The sequence below is a fragment of the Scyliorhinus torazame genome, chromosome 11 (genome assembly GCF_047496885.1).
Source record: "Scyliorhinus torazame isolate Kashiwa2021f chromosome 11, sScyTor2.1, whole genome shotgun sequence".
In the NCBI taxonomy this organism is placed as follows: domain Eukaryota; kingdom Metazoa; phylum Chordata; class Chondrichthyes; order Carcharhiniformes; family Scyliorhinidae; genus Scyliorhinus; species Scyliorhinus torazame.
In genome coordinates, this window is record NC_092717.1 from 210295684 (window position 1) to 210313581 (window position 17898).

The 17898-nt window shown below is 47.7% G+C and overlaps 1 protein-coding gene across 12 annotated transcripts in view; it reads right to left on the bottom strand.

Moving 5' to 3' along the window:
- The window catches only part of adgrb1a (adhesion G protein-coupled receptor B1a), an 888347-nt gene that overhangs the window by 118239 nt on the left and 752210 nt on the right, over positions 1-17898 (bottom strand). The gene's annotated exons all lie outside the window — the stretch shown is intronic.

The window sequence follows — 17898 nt, forward strand, 5'->3', positions numbered from 1 at the left end:
AGAGCCCAATAAAGTGACTAAAGTGTGGTTAGATAGCGGTGGGGAACTCGTTGACAGAGCCGGGGCGGGGGGGGGGGGTTTGAGTTAGGATACTCACAGCAAAACCCGCACAAATGATACTTAGAAACTTTTCCGTCAGATTGTGTTCAAATCCCACTCCAGGAAGGAGCATTCACGATGTGGCTCACTCCGCACCTTTCCTACACTTCCCTTTGATTTCCCAAAACGAAAAATTATGCTTTATTGTGGAAATGAACATGCTTAAATGGAAAAGGGGAGCAATTAAAAACTTACACAAATTAAAAATGTAGTAGTTGTAAATGGAGGCCAACTCGTGGCTTGGTAATTAACGCCGGAGAATTGAATATGGGTTACAAAATGTTTAAGAATCACTGCACTACACAAAGAGGAGTCAATACGGCATTAGAATGTAAAATGTTAACATTAGGAGGGTATTGAACGGGATTATGGTACCGGCGGAGGGGAAGGAAACAGGTGGTTGTGGCATTGGACGCCAAGAAAGCATTTGACTGGGTAGAATGGGGGTACTTGATGGCAGTTCTAGAGCTGTTTGGAATTGGACCCAGATTTGTGGACTGGGTAAAGCTATTATATAAGGAGCCGAGTGCCAGCGTCCACACAAATAACAACTGCTCTTAATACTTTCCTCTCCACCGTGGGACTAGGCTGGGATGTCCTATGTCCCCCCTGCTGTTTGCACTTGCAATTGAGCCATTGGCCATCGCATTAAGAAAAAGTTTGGGGATATGGAAAGGGATAGTGTGTGTGTGTGTGTGTGTGGGGGGGGGGTGGGGGGGGGGGGGGCGGAGAGCATAGGGTGTCCTTATATGCCGATGACTTGTACGTGTCGGAACCAAGTGGGTCAATAGGGGGAATACTGGAGCTGCTTCGGGTGTTTGGGTCTTTCTCAGGGTACAAATTAAATCTGGACAAGAGTGAATATTTTGTGCTGTCTCGGCCAGGGGTGGGGCAGGGGTGGGGGGGGGGGGGGGCTGCTATTCCGTAAGGCAGGGACTTACTTTGGATACCTGGGGGTGCAGGTTGCCAGAGATTGGGGGCGGGCTCCGTAGGTACAACATTTCTAGTTTGGTGGGGAGAGTAAAAGCTGATCTGGCAAGGTGGGATGGTCTCCCTCGGTCATTGGCGGGTCGGATACAGGCGGTTAAAATTAATGTGCTGCCGTGATCCCTGTTTATTTTTCAATGCCTGCCGATTTTCCTGCCAAAGGCATTTTTTTAAAGAGAGATTGAAGGGATGATTCCCTCGTTCATATGGGGAGGGAAGATGGCCAGAATCTACAGAGAGGAAGGCAGGCAGGGGGTTTGGGTCTTCCAAACCAGATGTATTATTACTGGGCGGCGAATGTGGAGAAGGTACGGAGCTGGGTCAGAGGGGTTGATTCCCAATGGGCCAGAATGGAGGAGAGTTTGTGTAGGGTGCCGGGATTGGAGGCGCTAGCGACAGCGCCGCTCCCGATGGCCCCGGGGAAATACTCAGGGAGTCCGGTTGTAATAGCTTTGTTGAGAATTTGGAGGCACTTTCGATAGCACTTTGGGTTGGGGGCAGGGCCAAGGGAAATGCCGATTCGGGTGAGCCATAGATCTGAACCAGGGAAGTGGGATGGAAATGTTCGGAGGTGGGAGGAGAAAGGAATTAGAACACTAAAAGATTTATTTCTTGGGGGTCGTTTTGCAGGATTTAAGGGCTGGGAGCGAAGTATGGGGTGGAGTAGGGGGAAACATTTAGATACATGCAGGTTCGAGACATTGCCAGAAAGGAGATACAGAGCTTCCCAGTAGAGCCGGCTTCCACATTGTTGGAGGAGGTGCTGACAACAGGGGGACTGGAGAAGGGGGTAGTATTGGCGGTTTGCGGGGCTATTTTGGAGGAGGAGAAGGCGCCACTAGAAGGGATCAAGGCAAAGTGGGAGGAAGAGTTGGGAGAGGGTATGGAGGAGTGGTTCTGGTGTGAGGTCCTCCGGAGGGTGAACGCCTCCACCTCATGTGCGAGGTTGGGGCTGATACAACTGAAGGTGGTGTATAGAGCGCACCTTATAAGGGCAAGGATGAGCTGGCTCTTTGAGGGGGGTAGAAGATGTGTGTGAACGTAGCGGGGGAGGCCCCGCAAACTACATTCATATGTTTTGGTCCTGTCCAAAGCTGGAAGATTACTGGAAGGAAGTGTTTAGGGTAATCACTAAAGTGGTGCACGTGAAACTGGACCCGGGCCCGAGGGCGGCCATATTCGGGGTGTTGGACCAGCCAGGGTTGGAAACGGGCGCGGAGGCAGATGTTGTAGCCTTCGCCTCGTTGATCGCCCAAAGGCGGATCCTGTTCGGGTGGCGATCAACCTCTCCACCCTGTGCCCTGGCTGTCATGATATGCACTCATGCACAGAATGAGATACAGACAGGCAGTGACAGACACCCAGTACAGCCAATCAACACCCAGGACAGAGCACAACCATTCATCAGGCAGAACACTAGAGGGGGGTTTCCCACTATAAAACGAGGCATCAGCACTCTGCCTCTTTCCACTGGTGACAACTGTAGTGACAGTCAGGGTGTATATATCAGTTAGCACCTTCTACACGTGGCTCAGAGCTAGTCTGGTCTAGTTAGTTATAGTTAGCACACTTAGATTAGTAGAGTGTCAACCCACAGCAAGCTGTGTGCACTGCTCCAGAAGTTCAATAAAATGTATTGAACTAACGTCTAAGTTTGGTGTCTACTTTACAGTACAACTGCATCCAGTTGCAGTCCGTGTTACCCCAGGGTGAATAACACGACATGGTACGAGTAGTCTACTCTATCTAAGTGGATTACCTCGAGTGATTCAGTGATGACCAGCGAGTGCCTTCTAGCGGCATGGAGAAGATCCAGGCCCCTCGACAGCTACGGATCTCCGGCCATCTCGACGCCAACTGGCGGGTCTTCAAGCAGAGGTTCCTTCTCTACATCGAGGCCTCGGGCCTCAAGGACGCGTCCGATGCCAGAAAAATCGCGCTGCTCCGATCAACTGTGGGGGACCAAGCCATCCAAATTTTCAACTCGCTCACTTTTGCCGACGGCGAGGACAAGACCAAATTCAAGACCGTTTTAGCTAAATTCGACTGTCACTGTGAAGTCGAAACGAACGAGAGCTTTGAGCGCTCTATGTCTTCCAGCAACGCCTTCAGGGTAAGGATGAACCTTTCCAATCCTTTATAACTCATCTCCATATATTAGCGCAGTCCTGCAACTATGGTGACACCGCTGATTCCCTCATCAGGGCTCAGATCGCGTTTGGGGTCCACTCCGACTCTTTGCGGGAGCAGCTCCTCAAAATTAAAAACATGACCCTGCCAGTCGCAATCGAGACGTGTAAAGTGCATGAACAGGTGAGAAATCGGTACTCCTGTTTCAAATTGGCAGAACAGGAACAACTTGACTCCCACAAGGCAGAGAGTGTACAGGCCATCGCCCGGATGCGGTGCCTCAGTATCGATGAAGGCAGCCATTTTATGCGCTTTTCCTGGGGTGCCACGCATGCGCTCCACGAACGGGAGAACGAAGCGGCCAAAGACCAAACTGCGCAAGTGCGAACATCGGCTAACCGCACTGCGCATGTGCGACGACGCACAGAGCGTAACGACGTCAACATCATGATGTGCCCGAACTGTGGCACCGCCCACTTAAAGCAGCAATGCCCTGCAAAAGGCAGGCGATGTTTAAATTGTGGGAAGCCTGGACATTATGCAGCCTTGTGCAGGTCTGCACCACCGGTCAAGGGCCAGCGATCCCATTTCCAATGCAAACGCGTTCGATGTGTACATCAACGTCTACTGGATTCTGAACCTGGTAGCACTACGGATCCAGAGGACGACTGCCTGGTGTCCCCATATCATGTGGGCATCATCACTACATGTGAATATGTCTCCTCAAATTCAGCAAGACGCCTATCTATCCTCAATGTGGATTCTGCGGACGAATGGCGTGCTGTCATTTAAAAAAATATATATATTTATTAAAGTTTTTTAACACAATTTTTCTCCCTTACAAACAATAACCCCTCGTAACAAAAAAACAACAAGAAATTGCGCAGAGCAAGATATATACATGGCAAAATGATATATTTACACAGCTTTGTACACTGGCCCTCACCCGTACGTGCCAGTTTCCCCAACCCTTCATGTTATCTCGTGTGTCATCCACCCTCCCAGGCAGTCCCCCCTCCCCCCCCCCCCTTCCCAGGACGTCCCCTCCACCCCCCACCCCCCCCCCAAGGTTGCTGTTGCTGCTGACCGACCTTCCTCTAACGCTCCGCAAGATAGTCTAGGAACGGTTGCCACCGCCTGTAGAACCCCTGCGCAGACCCTCTCAAGGTGAAGTTAATCCTCTCCAACTTTATGAACCCAGCCATATCATTTATCCAGGCCTCCAGGCTGGGGGGCTTCGCCTCCTTCCACATTAGCAAGATCCTTTGCCGGGCTACTAGGGACGCAAAGGCCAGAATGCCGGCCTCTTTCGCCTCCTGCACTCCCGGTTCGTCCACTACTCCAAATATTGCTAGCCCCCAGCTTGGCTTGACCCAGACTTTCACCACCTGAGATATTGCTCCCGCCACTCCTCTCCAGAACCCCTCCAGTGCCAGGCATGACCAAAACATATGGACATGGTTAGCCGGGCTCCCTGAGCACCTTCCACATCTGTCCTCTACCCCAAAGAACCTACTCAACCTCGCCCCCGTCAAGTGCGCTCTGTGGACCACCTTAAATTGTATCAGGCTGAGCCTGGCACACGAGGAGGAGGAATTAACCCTACCTAGGCCATCAGCCCACAGACCTTCCTCGATCTCCTCCCCCAGCTCCTCCTTCCATTTACCCTTCAACTCTTCTACCAGCGCTTCCCCCTCTTCTTTCAACTCCTGGTGTATTTCCGACACCTTGCCCTCCCCAACCCATACACCCGAGATCACCCTATCTTGAACTTCTTGTGCCGGGAGCAACGGGAATTCCTTCACCTGTCGCCTCACAAAAACCCTCACCTGCATATATCTAAAGGCATTTCCCGGGGGTAACTCGAACTTCTCCTCCAGTGCCCCTAGGCTCGCAAACGTCCCGTCGATGAACAGGTCCCCCATTCTTCCAATCCCGCCCGATGCCAGGAATGGCGTGCTGTCATACACGTTAACCAATGCAGCATCCAGTTCAAGCTGGACACTGGTGCTTCAGCCAATCTCATCTTTCAAGCTGATTTTGACTGCATTAAAAAGCAACCCAAAATTCTTCCGCCAGCTCCTTGATTATAATGGCAATGCCATAACTGCATTAGGATCTTGTCATCTGTTTGTCTCCAACAAGACCATCAATGCCACACTGCGATTCAAAATCGTCAAGCCTGACAAGGCATCCCTGCTTGGTGCCCATGCATGCAAGCTACTCAACATCATACAGTGAGTCCATGCCATGTCCTCTTCCAATGTGGATCTTCAGGCTGACATTGATGACATGCTGGCGCAATTCCCGGATGTGTTTAGTGGAATGGGTACGCTGCCAAAGATTTTACTCAGGTCTGATGCCACGCCTGTAATCCATGCACCACGCCGGGTGCCGGCTCCTCTGAAGGAACATTTAAAGGCACAGCTGCAGGAGCTCCAAGCCCAGGGCATAATCTCTAAAGTGACGGAACCGACTGACTGGGTCAGCTCAATGGGCTGTGTGAAGAAGCCCTCAGGAGAGTTGCGGATATGCATAGATCCCAAAGATCTTAACCGAAACATAATGCGGGAACACTACCCGATCCCGAAGCGGGAGGAACTGACCAGTGAGATGGCACACGCCAAATTCTTCACGAAGCTAGATGCATAGCGTGGTTTTTGACAGATCCAACTGGACGAGTCCAGCAGGAAGCTCTGCACGTTCAATACGCCTTTTGGCAGGTACAATTATAACCGGATGCCGTTCGGCATTGTTTCAGCCTCTGAAATCTTCCACAGGATCATGGAGCAGATGATGGAGGGCATTGAGGGTGTGCGTGTCTATGTCGATGATGTAATCATATGGTCCACGACCCCCGAGGAACACATATCTCGTCTCAAACAAGACTTTCGACGTGTCCATGCAATCGGCCTCAAGCTGAACAAGGCCAAGTGCTCCTTTGGCATGTCACCCATCAAGTTCTTGGGTGACCAGGTATCCCAGCAGGGTGTGCAACCAGATTTGGAGAAAGTCAAGGCCATTAATGCCATGAAGACCCCGGAAGACAAAAGGCGGTATTACGCTTCCTCGGTATAGTAAACTTCTTGGGAAAGTTCATTCCCAACCTGGCATCACACACCACGGCTCTCAGGCATCTGGTGAAGAAGTCCACTGCATTCCAGTGGCTACCTACACATCAAGTAGAGTGGCTCGAGCTAAACACAAAGCTAACCACTGCTCCGGTAATAGCGTTTATTCAGCCGGACAGGGAGACAAAAACCTCCACGGACGCAAGCCAGGATGGCATTGGTGTGGTGCTCCTCCAGAAGGATGACTCCTAGTCCTGGGATCCAGTGGCTTATGTGTCAAGGGCCATGACTCCTACTGAACAGATTTATGCCCAGATAGAAAAAGAGTGCCTGAGCCTCCTAACCGGCATTGTAAAGTTCCATGACTACATCTACGGTCTACCAACCTTCACAGTGGAGACTGACCACAGACCCTTGGTCCATATCATTCATAAGGACTTGACTGACATGACGCCCAGGCTTCAGCGCATTCTCCTTCGACTCCGCAGGTACGATTTTGAGTTAGTATACACTCCAGGGAAGGAGCTGATAATTGCAGATGCCCTGTCCCGCTCCATCACCTCGCCCTGTGAACAGGTTGACTTAATCCGCCAAATTGAGGCGCAGGTGCAGCTGTGTGCCGGCAACCTCCTGGTCTCAGATGAAAGAGTGATCAACATTCGAGAAGAGACTGCCAAGGACCCTCTTCTGCAGCATGTAATGCACCACCTCGCAAATGGTTGGCAAAAAGGGCAATGCCCTCAGTTCTTTAATGTCAAGGACGACCTGTCGTTGAGGGGATCCTCCTCAAGCTGGATTGTGTCGTTATACCTCGCAGCCTGCAGAGCTTAGTGCTCAAACAAATCCACGAGGGACACCTCGGTGTCGAAAAGTGTAGACGCAGGGCCCAGCAGGCTGTCTATTGGCCTGGAATCAACCAGGACATGTCTAACATGGTCATCAATTATGCAACCTGCCAGCGCTTCCAGCCTGCTCAGGAGAAAGAAACACTCCAGCAACACGAGATTGTGACCTCTCCGTGGTCCAAGGTGGGAATCGACCTTTTTCACGCCAATGAGCGTGACTACGTGCTCACCATAGATTACTTCTCAAATTACCCAGAGGTTGTGAGGCTGTCTGACCTCACATCAAGGACAGTCATCAAGACCTGCAAGCAGACATTTGCCAAGCATGGTATTCCACTCACTGTCATGAGGGACAATGGTCCCTGCTTCCACAGCCAAGAGTGGTCCAATTTCACCAAGTCGGACCAATTCAAACACATTACCTCAAGCCCACACTACCCGCAGTCCAACGGTAAGGTCGAGAAAGGGGTCCATATAGTGAAGCAACTGCTCTGCAAGGCTGCGGACTCTGCTTCTGACTTCAACCTTGCGCTGTTGGCGTACACGGCAATCCCTCTGTCCACCGGTATGTCTCCGGCACAACTCCTTATGAATAGAGAACTACGGACGACTGTTCCGGCCATACACTTACCAGACCTGGATCACCTCCCAGTGCTGCAAAAGGTGCAGCAACTGGCAAAAGCTGACGTACGGTGCTCATGCTACCAATTTGCCTGTGCCATCTCTGGAAGATGCTGTTCGCATCAAGCTACCTGATGGAGGCTGGTCAGCCCCAGCTGTTGTTGTTCGACAGGCTGCTCCCAGATTGTTTGTGGTTCGTATGGCTGATGGCTCCATTGGCAGGCACAACAGAAGGGCACTATGCAAACTTGCCTGTGCACCACCAAATCTCACCTTTCCAGATGTTGTTATGCCTCCTCCGGATACCTTGCACCACGAGGCCACCAATCTGGCAGCAATCCTGCCTGTCAAGGCGTCGTCGTCCTCACCTCCAGGTCGACAAGGCTCCGACGCCTGCCCCAAAGATTGGACTTATAGACATTTATCTTGTAAATATTGTTCTGTATCTGCACGCTAGACACCTTTCATGTACATAGTCATTCACTCGCCATTTAATGTAAATAGTTATACATGTACATACAGTCGCATATGCTCTAAGCAACCGCCAAATTTTTAAAAAAAAAGGGGGGGGGGGGAGTCATGATATGCACTCATGCACATAATGAGATATAGACAGGCAGTGACAGACACCCAGTACAGCCAATCAACACACAGGACAGAATACAATCAATCACCAGGCAGAACACTAGAGGGGAGTTTCCCACTATAAAACACATGAGGCATCAGCGCTCTGCCTCTTTCCACTGGTGACAACTGTAGTGACAGTCAGGGTGTATATATCAGTTAGCACCTTCTACACGTGGCTCAGAGCTAGTCTGGTCTAGTTAGTTATAGTTAGCACACTTAGATTAGTAGAGTGTCAACCCACAGCAAGCTGTGTGCACTGCTCCAGAAGTTCAATAAAACGTATTGAACTAACGTCTAAGTTTGGTGTCTACTTTACAGTACAACTGCATCCAGTTGCAGTCCGTGTTACCCCAGAATGAATAACATGACACTGGCATAGTGGGACGACACGCTGGAATTCTTAACGCTTGAAAAGGTAAATTTGAACTGAGGGAAAGGATGGAGGGGTTCTACAATTCATGGGCATTATTCATTATGCACTTTCGAGAATTGGATCACATCGAACATTAGGGGGGTTGGGGTCTGGGAGGGTTGGAGGGAGGGGGGGCTGTGTGTGTTAATGGTGACTTTGGGTGATTCCTGATTCCTATTTGTCATTTGTTTATGTTAACATGCGGGCCAATGTCTGGGGTTTGGTGGGAGGATGGGATCGTTGTTATTGATATGGTGATTGACATTACATTCGTTACTGATTATTGTTTATTGTTGGGTGTAAATTTGGGAGAAAATGTGAAAAAGGAGAATTAAAAAAATTTAAACAAAAAAAAAAGTAAAATGTTGGCCACATTACAATCCTCCTTCTGGTGGGAATTTTAACAGGTGCAAATTCCTCCCCACCGGGGCCAGACCATGATTTTTTGTAAAGATTTAAGGGAACAGATTCAAGACCAGATGCTTTACCAGTGGCAAATTAGACAACACTAATCTACTTATCAATTTTGACACTAATTTATATGGATCAAGTATAAATCAACATTATATGAAAGATTGAAAAGTTAAAAATATGCCGCAACCTTTTATTGAACTTGGGTGTACGACTGCATACAACTCATAACAGAAGTGTCAAAGCACAGTTGTCCTTCTAAACGATGCATGAACCTTCTCAGATATTAACAAAGCACAATACATTTAGAAATGCTTTTGTGAAAGGCAACAAATTAAATCCTTCCCAACCGAACTCCCCAGCTGGAAAATATTATTCATGACTTTGACAGAACATTAATTTAAGCCAATTCTTATGAGGAAGACTCTTTGCTCCTCAATTTGTGACTTGCAAGTGCTCAGGGGTCACAGAGCTATAAAATTAATGAGTTTCTGTGTACAGATCCTTGTATCGACATGGAAGGAAGGCTCTGTCAGAATCCATTCAAGCATGTAGCTTAACTGTCAGATAGGTCTGATGATGACAGTGAATAGTGACACTGAGCAATATATCAGATGATATATGACGCCCAATTTAGGAAATATTAGGAGCCACGTGCAAAAAGTGATTATATTTCCTGCAAAGCAAATCGTTTGCCGTATATCTGTATTACTTCAAAGCTAAATTTTATTCAGAATCTGTGGCACAAGCTTTGGTTAAATTTGCCGCCATTAGGGCAGCACGGTGGCGCAGTGGTTAGCACTGCTGCCTCACGGCGCCGAGGTCCCAGGTTCGATCCCGGCTCTGTGTCACTATCCGTGTGGAGTTTGCACATTCTCCCCGTGTTTGTGTGCGTTTCGCCCCCACAACCCAAAGGTGTGCAGGCGAGGTGGATTAGCCCCTTATTTGGAAAAAATGAATTGGGCACGCTAAATTTATAAAACAAAATTGCTGCCATTAAATCGACAGAATCCTTGGGAGAACCACATGAATTGAATTCCTGAATGATTTGTCGTGGCAGCCTGCCATAACACTTTTTTTGCCATATCTTCTCTGGACTTTCTGCCAATCTCCGACCAAAGTTAACAGGACATCTTGGGAAAAAGATCGAGAGGGAATTCAGTGCTATTTATGGATTTTTCATTTGTCATAAAGCAAGGAAGTCAATTGATAATTTTGCTTCTGAACCAGTATTAGATTATAGCAACATGGTACAAAGTAGAGATTGGAGTGAGTCTAAATCCATTATTGTCAAAATGGGTAAATAAATCAAAACCGCCCCATCGGGTACAACAATTGTTTATCTGAACAAGTCCTATCTTAGAAAGTCTTGTTCTTTCTGAATTTTTTCCACTACCAGTTTCAACCTTCATCTCTTACAGTGCTAATCAAATTGACAGACATCAGCATTGATAAATATGCCCCCATTGTCAACATCAAGTGCTACCAGGCAATATACCTTAACTTCAACAGAACTGGTTAAGCTTCAGCTAGTATACCATGTCCAATTCTGGACACTGCACTTTAGGATATTGTGGGCTCCGGGAACTTGAGGAAGAGATTGGCGACAATGAGTCGAGGAATGAGAGACTCAGAGAGACTAGAGAAGCTGGAACTGTTGTCCCGAAAGCAGAGAAGATTAAGAGGAGAACTTAAATGAAATATTGAAAATTATGAATGGTTTTAAGAAGAGTGGAGGATAAACGGTTTCCACGAGCAAGGAGGTCAATAATCAGCTGATGTGGTTTAACATTCTTAGGAAAATACCAGAGGCAAGATGAGAAGACATTGTATCAGGCAACATGTGGTTGTGATCTTACATCCAGCAGCTCAAATGATGATGAATTTTAATCCAACTGTAACTTCCAAAAAGGGATTGAATGCATTATTGGATAAAATTGCAGTGTTATGGAGAAAAAAAAGCAAGTGTCAGACTAATTGGATTGCTCTTTCAAAGAGCCAGCAAGGCACACTGGGCTGAATGGCCAAGAAAATGACAATGGGCCGAAGGGCCTCTTTTTCTGCTGTAAAGGGGGCGATTTTCCAGCCGCATCGCATGCGGCGCTCATCCTGATATGTCAGGAAAATATCAGGTGAACTTTGAAATGGGATTTGCGGCAGGCTCCAAATGGTTTGCGGTGTTCCCGGCCCTCTCAGCAGATATAATCCAGTTCACGCCCTCGCTGGGCATGAACCAGATTGGCATATTTAAATGTTCACTTAATTTACAGGATCTGCTTTAAGCCGGATTCTCCCGGCTCCTGCAATACTCCCACCTCCGGCGATGCGTGTAGCCAGTGCGAATACCACAAATGGAAACTAGATGTGATGACTACGCCAGGGAGCTTGGTAGCCACTGTAGCTTTTGGGTGGCTGAGGACATGGCAAGGCAGTGCCCTGGCACTGCCCCCTGGCAGTGTGCGCCCAGGGTGCGCAGTGCGAAGGATCGGGACCTGAAGGGCCGGGGCATTTGGCAATCCATTAGCCGGGTATCGCTCACTTCTGGGGGGTGCCTGATGCCGGAGAGAAGAGAGGGCCTGATGCTGGTGAAAAGGGGAGGGAGGGTGATCTGCAGCATTATTCTGAGATCGGGGCTCCCTTTAAAAATAACACCCCGATCTCTGAGGGGCCGGCATGTTTAGGCCACGCCTCTCCCAATTCCCGGACCAGCTTACCCGAACAGGCGCCGGAATGTGGCGGCTGGAAGCTTTTCACAGTAACCTCATACTTGTGACAATAAAAGGTTATTATTATTATTATTATAATGCTGGGCAAATTGCACCTCTCACACTCCCAAAAAATTACTAAGTGCGAGATAATCACGATGGCAATCACGCCGGAACAGCTGGCGTGGTTCACATCGATATTTGTGCCCGACATGACATTTAGTCACCTTTTGGGTAAATTCTGCCCTCTGACCCGATGGCCCTCATCTGTGCTGTACGATTGTATGATTCTGATTGGAACACAAAACTTTGGTTTTGGCCTTACTGGTATAACATTGCTATATTTCACATACCAAAGCCTCAAAAATGGAAATTATCATTGTCTTGAAACTGGGATTGTGATGACATTACGTGTAATGTCTGGCACATTAAGAGTTCATTTAATATTGTATCCTACCAGCAGATGGAGCTGGGGAGCAGACCTCTAAAAGGGAATGCCTCTCAGACTTCTGAGAGAAGGTGTAAGAAGGAGTAAGGAGAAGCTTAGAGTAGGTGAGAGTGAAGATAAATCAGTAATATAGAATTCTGCAACATAGATATTGTATAGTTCAATTTATGAGTTAATACCTTGTAAGGTGTTCGAATCATAATTTGTGTAATGTAAATAAACTAGCTTCGTTTAATAACATAGCTTATGTTCTTTGGCTACAGTACAACTTGAATCCAGCCTGAGAAACTCAACAAAGAACATCACAACGACCTAAATCCATATCACATCAAGCGGCTCACTATTGGTGGAGATAGATGTCTTGAATTCCATTACTCTTCGCCATCTTTTAACCTAGTTCCTTGAGACTAATGTATAACCACTACCACCTGAGTCCCAACCATCATTTTATCAATACTGGGAAAAGCAATATGAGCAGGATGCACCTGGGGCAGAATGGCTTTGTGCTTCCTCCACTCTCCGCGGCACTCTATTGAGCTTACCATAAAGCAACATCAACTAGCATGAAAGGACTAACAGAAAAAGACGAGATTCCACATGACGCCCAATGGCTTCATTTACTAACCGCCACTTAACATCCTGGAAAAGGCAAGAAACATAGAAAATACAGGAGCAGGGGGAGGCCATTTGGTCCTTCAAGCCCGTTCCGCCATTCATTATGATCATAGCTGATCATCCAACTCAATAGTATAATCACGCTTTCCCCCATATCCTTTGATCCCCTATGCCCTAAGTGCTATATCTACCTGCTTCTTGAAACAATACAATGTTTTGGACTGAACTACTTCTTGTGGTAATGAATTCCACAGGCTTACCACTGTCTGGATGAAGAAATTTCTCCTCAACTGTCCTAATTGGTCTACCCATATCCTCAGACTCTGATCCCTGGTTCTGGACACACCCACCATCGAGAACATCCTTCCTGCATCAGCTCTGTCCAGTCCTGTTAGAATTTTATAGGTTTCTATGAGTCTCCCCGCATTCTTCTGAACTCCAGCGAATACAATCCTAACCCACTCAATCTCTCCTCAGACGTCAGTCCCACATCCCAGTAATCAGTCTGGTAATCCTTCACTGCACTCCTTCTATAGCTAGAACATCCTACCTCAGAAAAGGAGACCAAAACTGCACACAATATTCCAGGTGTGGCCTCACCAAGGCCCTGTCTAATTTCAGCAAGATATTCCTGCTCCTGTGCTCGAATCCTCATGCTGTGAAGGCCAACATACAATTTGCAAGTACCGGAATTTTCTGCCGTTCACACCAGTGGGATTTTCCAGTCCTGCCAAAGACACAAATCCGGATTTCCCAGTGACGAGGGGTGCATTCAACAGTAATCCCCATTGACAACAACGGGACAAGAAGATCCTGCTGCCAGCCAAAGGCGGCATCCTGCTGCCGTGAAACACACAGCGGGCTGCATGGAAAATCCCATCCAAAATAAGGGTAAAATATAGGGAAAACAAATTCAGAGAATTTCCACTCCACCCTTAAAGACAGTTGAGAATAAGCCCGAGGACGAAAGAATGTGATACAATAGGCTACCTTCTGCAAGCAACATTACCAGCCTGCTCCAGGAACACTCCTGTGAATGTATCTCTAGCAGCTAAATCCACAGCACAACCCTCTTCCAATACCCAGACTAGAAACTCTTAACTATCATGGTGTACTTTTCAACATTACAGTGACCCATTTCCCTAGTCACAAAACCTATTGTAGTAGCTCAGGGATTCTGGATTAGATACTAATCTAGTGGCCCAATTCTGAACCAGTGTGAGAGCCTCAATGTGAAGGAATCAGAGCAGCTCAGTTGGCTGGACAGCTGGTTTGTGATGCAGAGCAAGGTCAACAACATGGGTTCAACTCCCGTACCGGCTGAGGTTATTCATGAAGGTCCCATCTCCTCAACCTCTCCTCACCTGAGGTGTGGCGATCCTTCAAAGGAGAAAGCAGCGTCTGGTCATCTGGGACTATGGCGACTTGCTTCTTCTTTTTTTTAATGTTTTACATATGAACATCTGAACTATGAGCAGGAATAGGCCACTTGGCCCCATGAGCCTGCTCCACCATTCAATAAGATCATGGCTGATGTTTGTACCTTCGACACCACATTCTTGCCCACCTGTGCAAGAACTAATTGCTTCTGTTTTTTTGTTGTATTAGCTGTGTATACCGATATCTTATTCACTTTCACTGCAGCTGCTGGCACTGACTATGGACCTTCAGAGACCCATCCACTTTCTTTTGTTTTCAGGAGACAATGCTCAGGGGAAATAACAGCACAGTGGTGCTGGTGGAATTCTCTGGTCCTGCTGCAGTGAATGGATGTTTGGTGAGCGCCAAATGCCCTGTTCTTGCTGGCAACGGTAGTGAGACGGACTCACAATGGAGAACCTTGGCCATAAATTCAGTCAATAATTTTTTTTAAAAATCTGGGGTTTGAAACTAGTCTCAGTAATGGCGACCATGAAACTATCACAAAAAACCCATCAGGTTCACTAATGCCCTTTATGGGAGGAAGCGTGCTCACACACGACTCCAAATCTATGGCAGTTTGGCTGACTCTTAGCTGAGGGAGGGGTGACAAATGTCGCCTCGCCAGTGATGCTCATATTGCCATGAATGAAATAAAGAATCACATTATATTTGTTATCAATAACTGCATTCAGTGGATGCATGTCCATTAATCAGTGAAAATAAGCCATCGATAGGCTGCAGCACTGAACTCAACTGTTGTTGCAAAAGTCCTCTGCAAAGTTGCAGAATCCCACAGTGCTGTACACACGCATAAATCCCACGTGAGAGAAGCCTGCAGCTCCTTTGGTGAGCCTTGACGTCTTTGTTGAACTGGGGCTTCATTATTCACATAGTGCCAAACTGCTGCAAAGGCTTATTAGCTGCCCTTTAAAAGGAAAATGGCAGAGGCATACATATAGGTTTACTCTCCAGGCCTTTTGTTCCAAGTCTATATTTAGATATTCTGCACATACTGAGGTTAGGCCCTATGGAGGTGATTTATGGTGAAATGTTACAGTCCTTTTCAATCAACTTTGGAAACACTACATAGGCAAGTGGAAATGACAGCATTTCATAGGGCATGAGTGCTTTTGGAGGATTAGTCCACATTAATGGAATTAATGATTCCACATGGAATTTTTATAGAGATGAAAGAAAAAACTGAAAATCAAAGTTCTTTTTGTTACAAATTTAAAATGTGAATGCAGAAGGTTTCATGATAACCTATGTCAACACTTCTTTTAAATCTGCGTGATTATGTGCTTTGAAATAATTTACTTTTATGCGGTAAATATAGCCAATATTATTGTGAAGGCTATTTTGATTACAATGAAATAGCCTTCTCCACTGTAATTTGGGAGCACAAAATCCATCATATCTATTCTGGATCTCATGTGCTCGACAACATTTAACACAAATCCCTCACTCAGCAATACAGCTTTTTCCTCCCCTTTTTTTAATATATACTTCGACAGCCAACAAGTGACTCCAGAAAGCCATGTCATAGAATTTTTTTTTTTTTTATTTTTTTTACAGTGCAGAAGGAGGCCATTCGGCCCATCACAAACAGTACGGTATCAAGAGCAGTTTGGCTATGTCCTAAAGTAGGTTGCTGGGTCTCCTCAAAAAAAACCTTCAGTTTGTCAGTGACTCAACTGTTAAAATTCACCCCAAAACGCCCTCCACGTTCTTTAGAACTGAAGACAGCGTTAACACTGAAAATGTGAATAACCACCGGATCCTTTCCTTTTTTGGGGATTAGTGTGATTACCGCCTGCTTCATCATTTCCGGCAACTCCCCATTCTCCAGTGCTTCATTAAACGCCCCCAACTGATGTGGTGCCAGGTCCCCTGCAAATTCCTATCAAATTCTGCCGGGTACCCATCCGGCCCAGGGGCCTTTCCCGACTTCATACCCCTGATACTATCCAGCACCTTCCTCAGCCCCAGGGGCTCCTCCAATGCCTGCCTCTTTGCTTCCTCCACCTGGGGAAATTCCAGCTCGTCCGCAAACTGCCCCATGTCCCCCTCCTCTCCTCGGGAATGTGGGTCGTATAGACCCATATCACTATTGAACACGGATGTGAAAGTATTGGCTACGTTTTTGGCGGGGAGGATGGAGGATTGTGTCCTGTGGGTGGTTGCAGAAGATCAAACAGGCTTTGTGAAGGGCAGGCAGCTTGCGAGTTATATAAGATGGCTGTTGAATGTGGTGATGAATCCGTCGAGAGCTCTGGTACTGGACGTGGTGGTGTCCATGGACACGGCGAAAGCATTTGACCAGGTGAAGTGGCAGTACTTGTTCGATGTTTTGGGAAGGTTTGGGTTTGGGCCGAGATTTGTGGCATGGTTGCGGTTGCTGTATGTGGTGCCAAGAGCGAGGGTGAGGATGAATGATATGAGCTCACAAAGCTTTGACTTACACAGGGGTACGAGGCTGGGGTGCCCGCTGTCGCCACTGCTGTTTGCGCTGGCCATAGAGCCATTGGCAATGGCTCTCAGGGGGTTGGCAGAGTGGCAGGGGATAATGAGGGGACAGAGGGAGCATCGGGTGTCGCTCTATGCCGATGACCTCTTGCTGTATGTTTCGGATCCGTTGGAGAGTTTGGGATGGATTCTGGGCCTGTTGGGGAGGTTTGGAGGGTTCTCAGGATACAAGCTGAATGTAGGGAAAAGTGAGGTATTCCCTGTGAATACGCTGGCACAGCAGGCTAATTTAGGGGGGATGCCATTTACGGTAGCGAGGGATAGGTTTAGGTACTTGGGGATTCAGGTAGCGAGTGAATGGACGGGGCTCCATAAGTGGAACTTAACAAAGCTGGTGGAGGAGGCCAGGGAGGATCTTAAGAGGTGGGATACACTGCACTTAATGTTGGCGGGGAGGGTCCATGTGGTGAAAATGAATATTCTGCCGAGATTCTTGTTTATCTTTCAGGCTCTCCCGATCTTTATACCAAAGGCCTTTTTTCGGAAAGTGGACACAATCATCTCTGACTTTTATGGGCGGGGCAGGTGCCGAGGGTGGGGAGGACCCTGCTACAGAGGCAGAGGCAGCAGGGGGGGTTGGCGTTGCCAAACTTGCTTCATTATTATTGGGCGGCGACTGTGGACAAGGTGCGGCGGTGGTGGGAAGGAGAAGGGGTAGAGTGGGTTAGGATGGAGGAGGAATATTGGAAGGGGTCTAGTTTGAGGGCTATGGTGATGGCAGCATTGCCAATGGCTCCGAGTAGGTATTCAGGGAGCCCAGTGGGGCAGTTCACGGTGAAGATATGGAATCGGCTGAGGAGGCATTTTAGGGTGGAAGGGATTTTGGTGCTAACACTGCTGTGGGAGAATCATGGGTTTGAGCCGGGGGGGTGGATTGTGTATATAGGAGATGGAGGGAAGTGGGGCTGGTCAAGGTGAGGGATTTGTATTTGGAGGAAGGGTTCGTCAGTCTGGAGGAGCTAAGGGGGAGGGTAGAGCT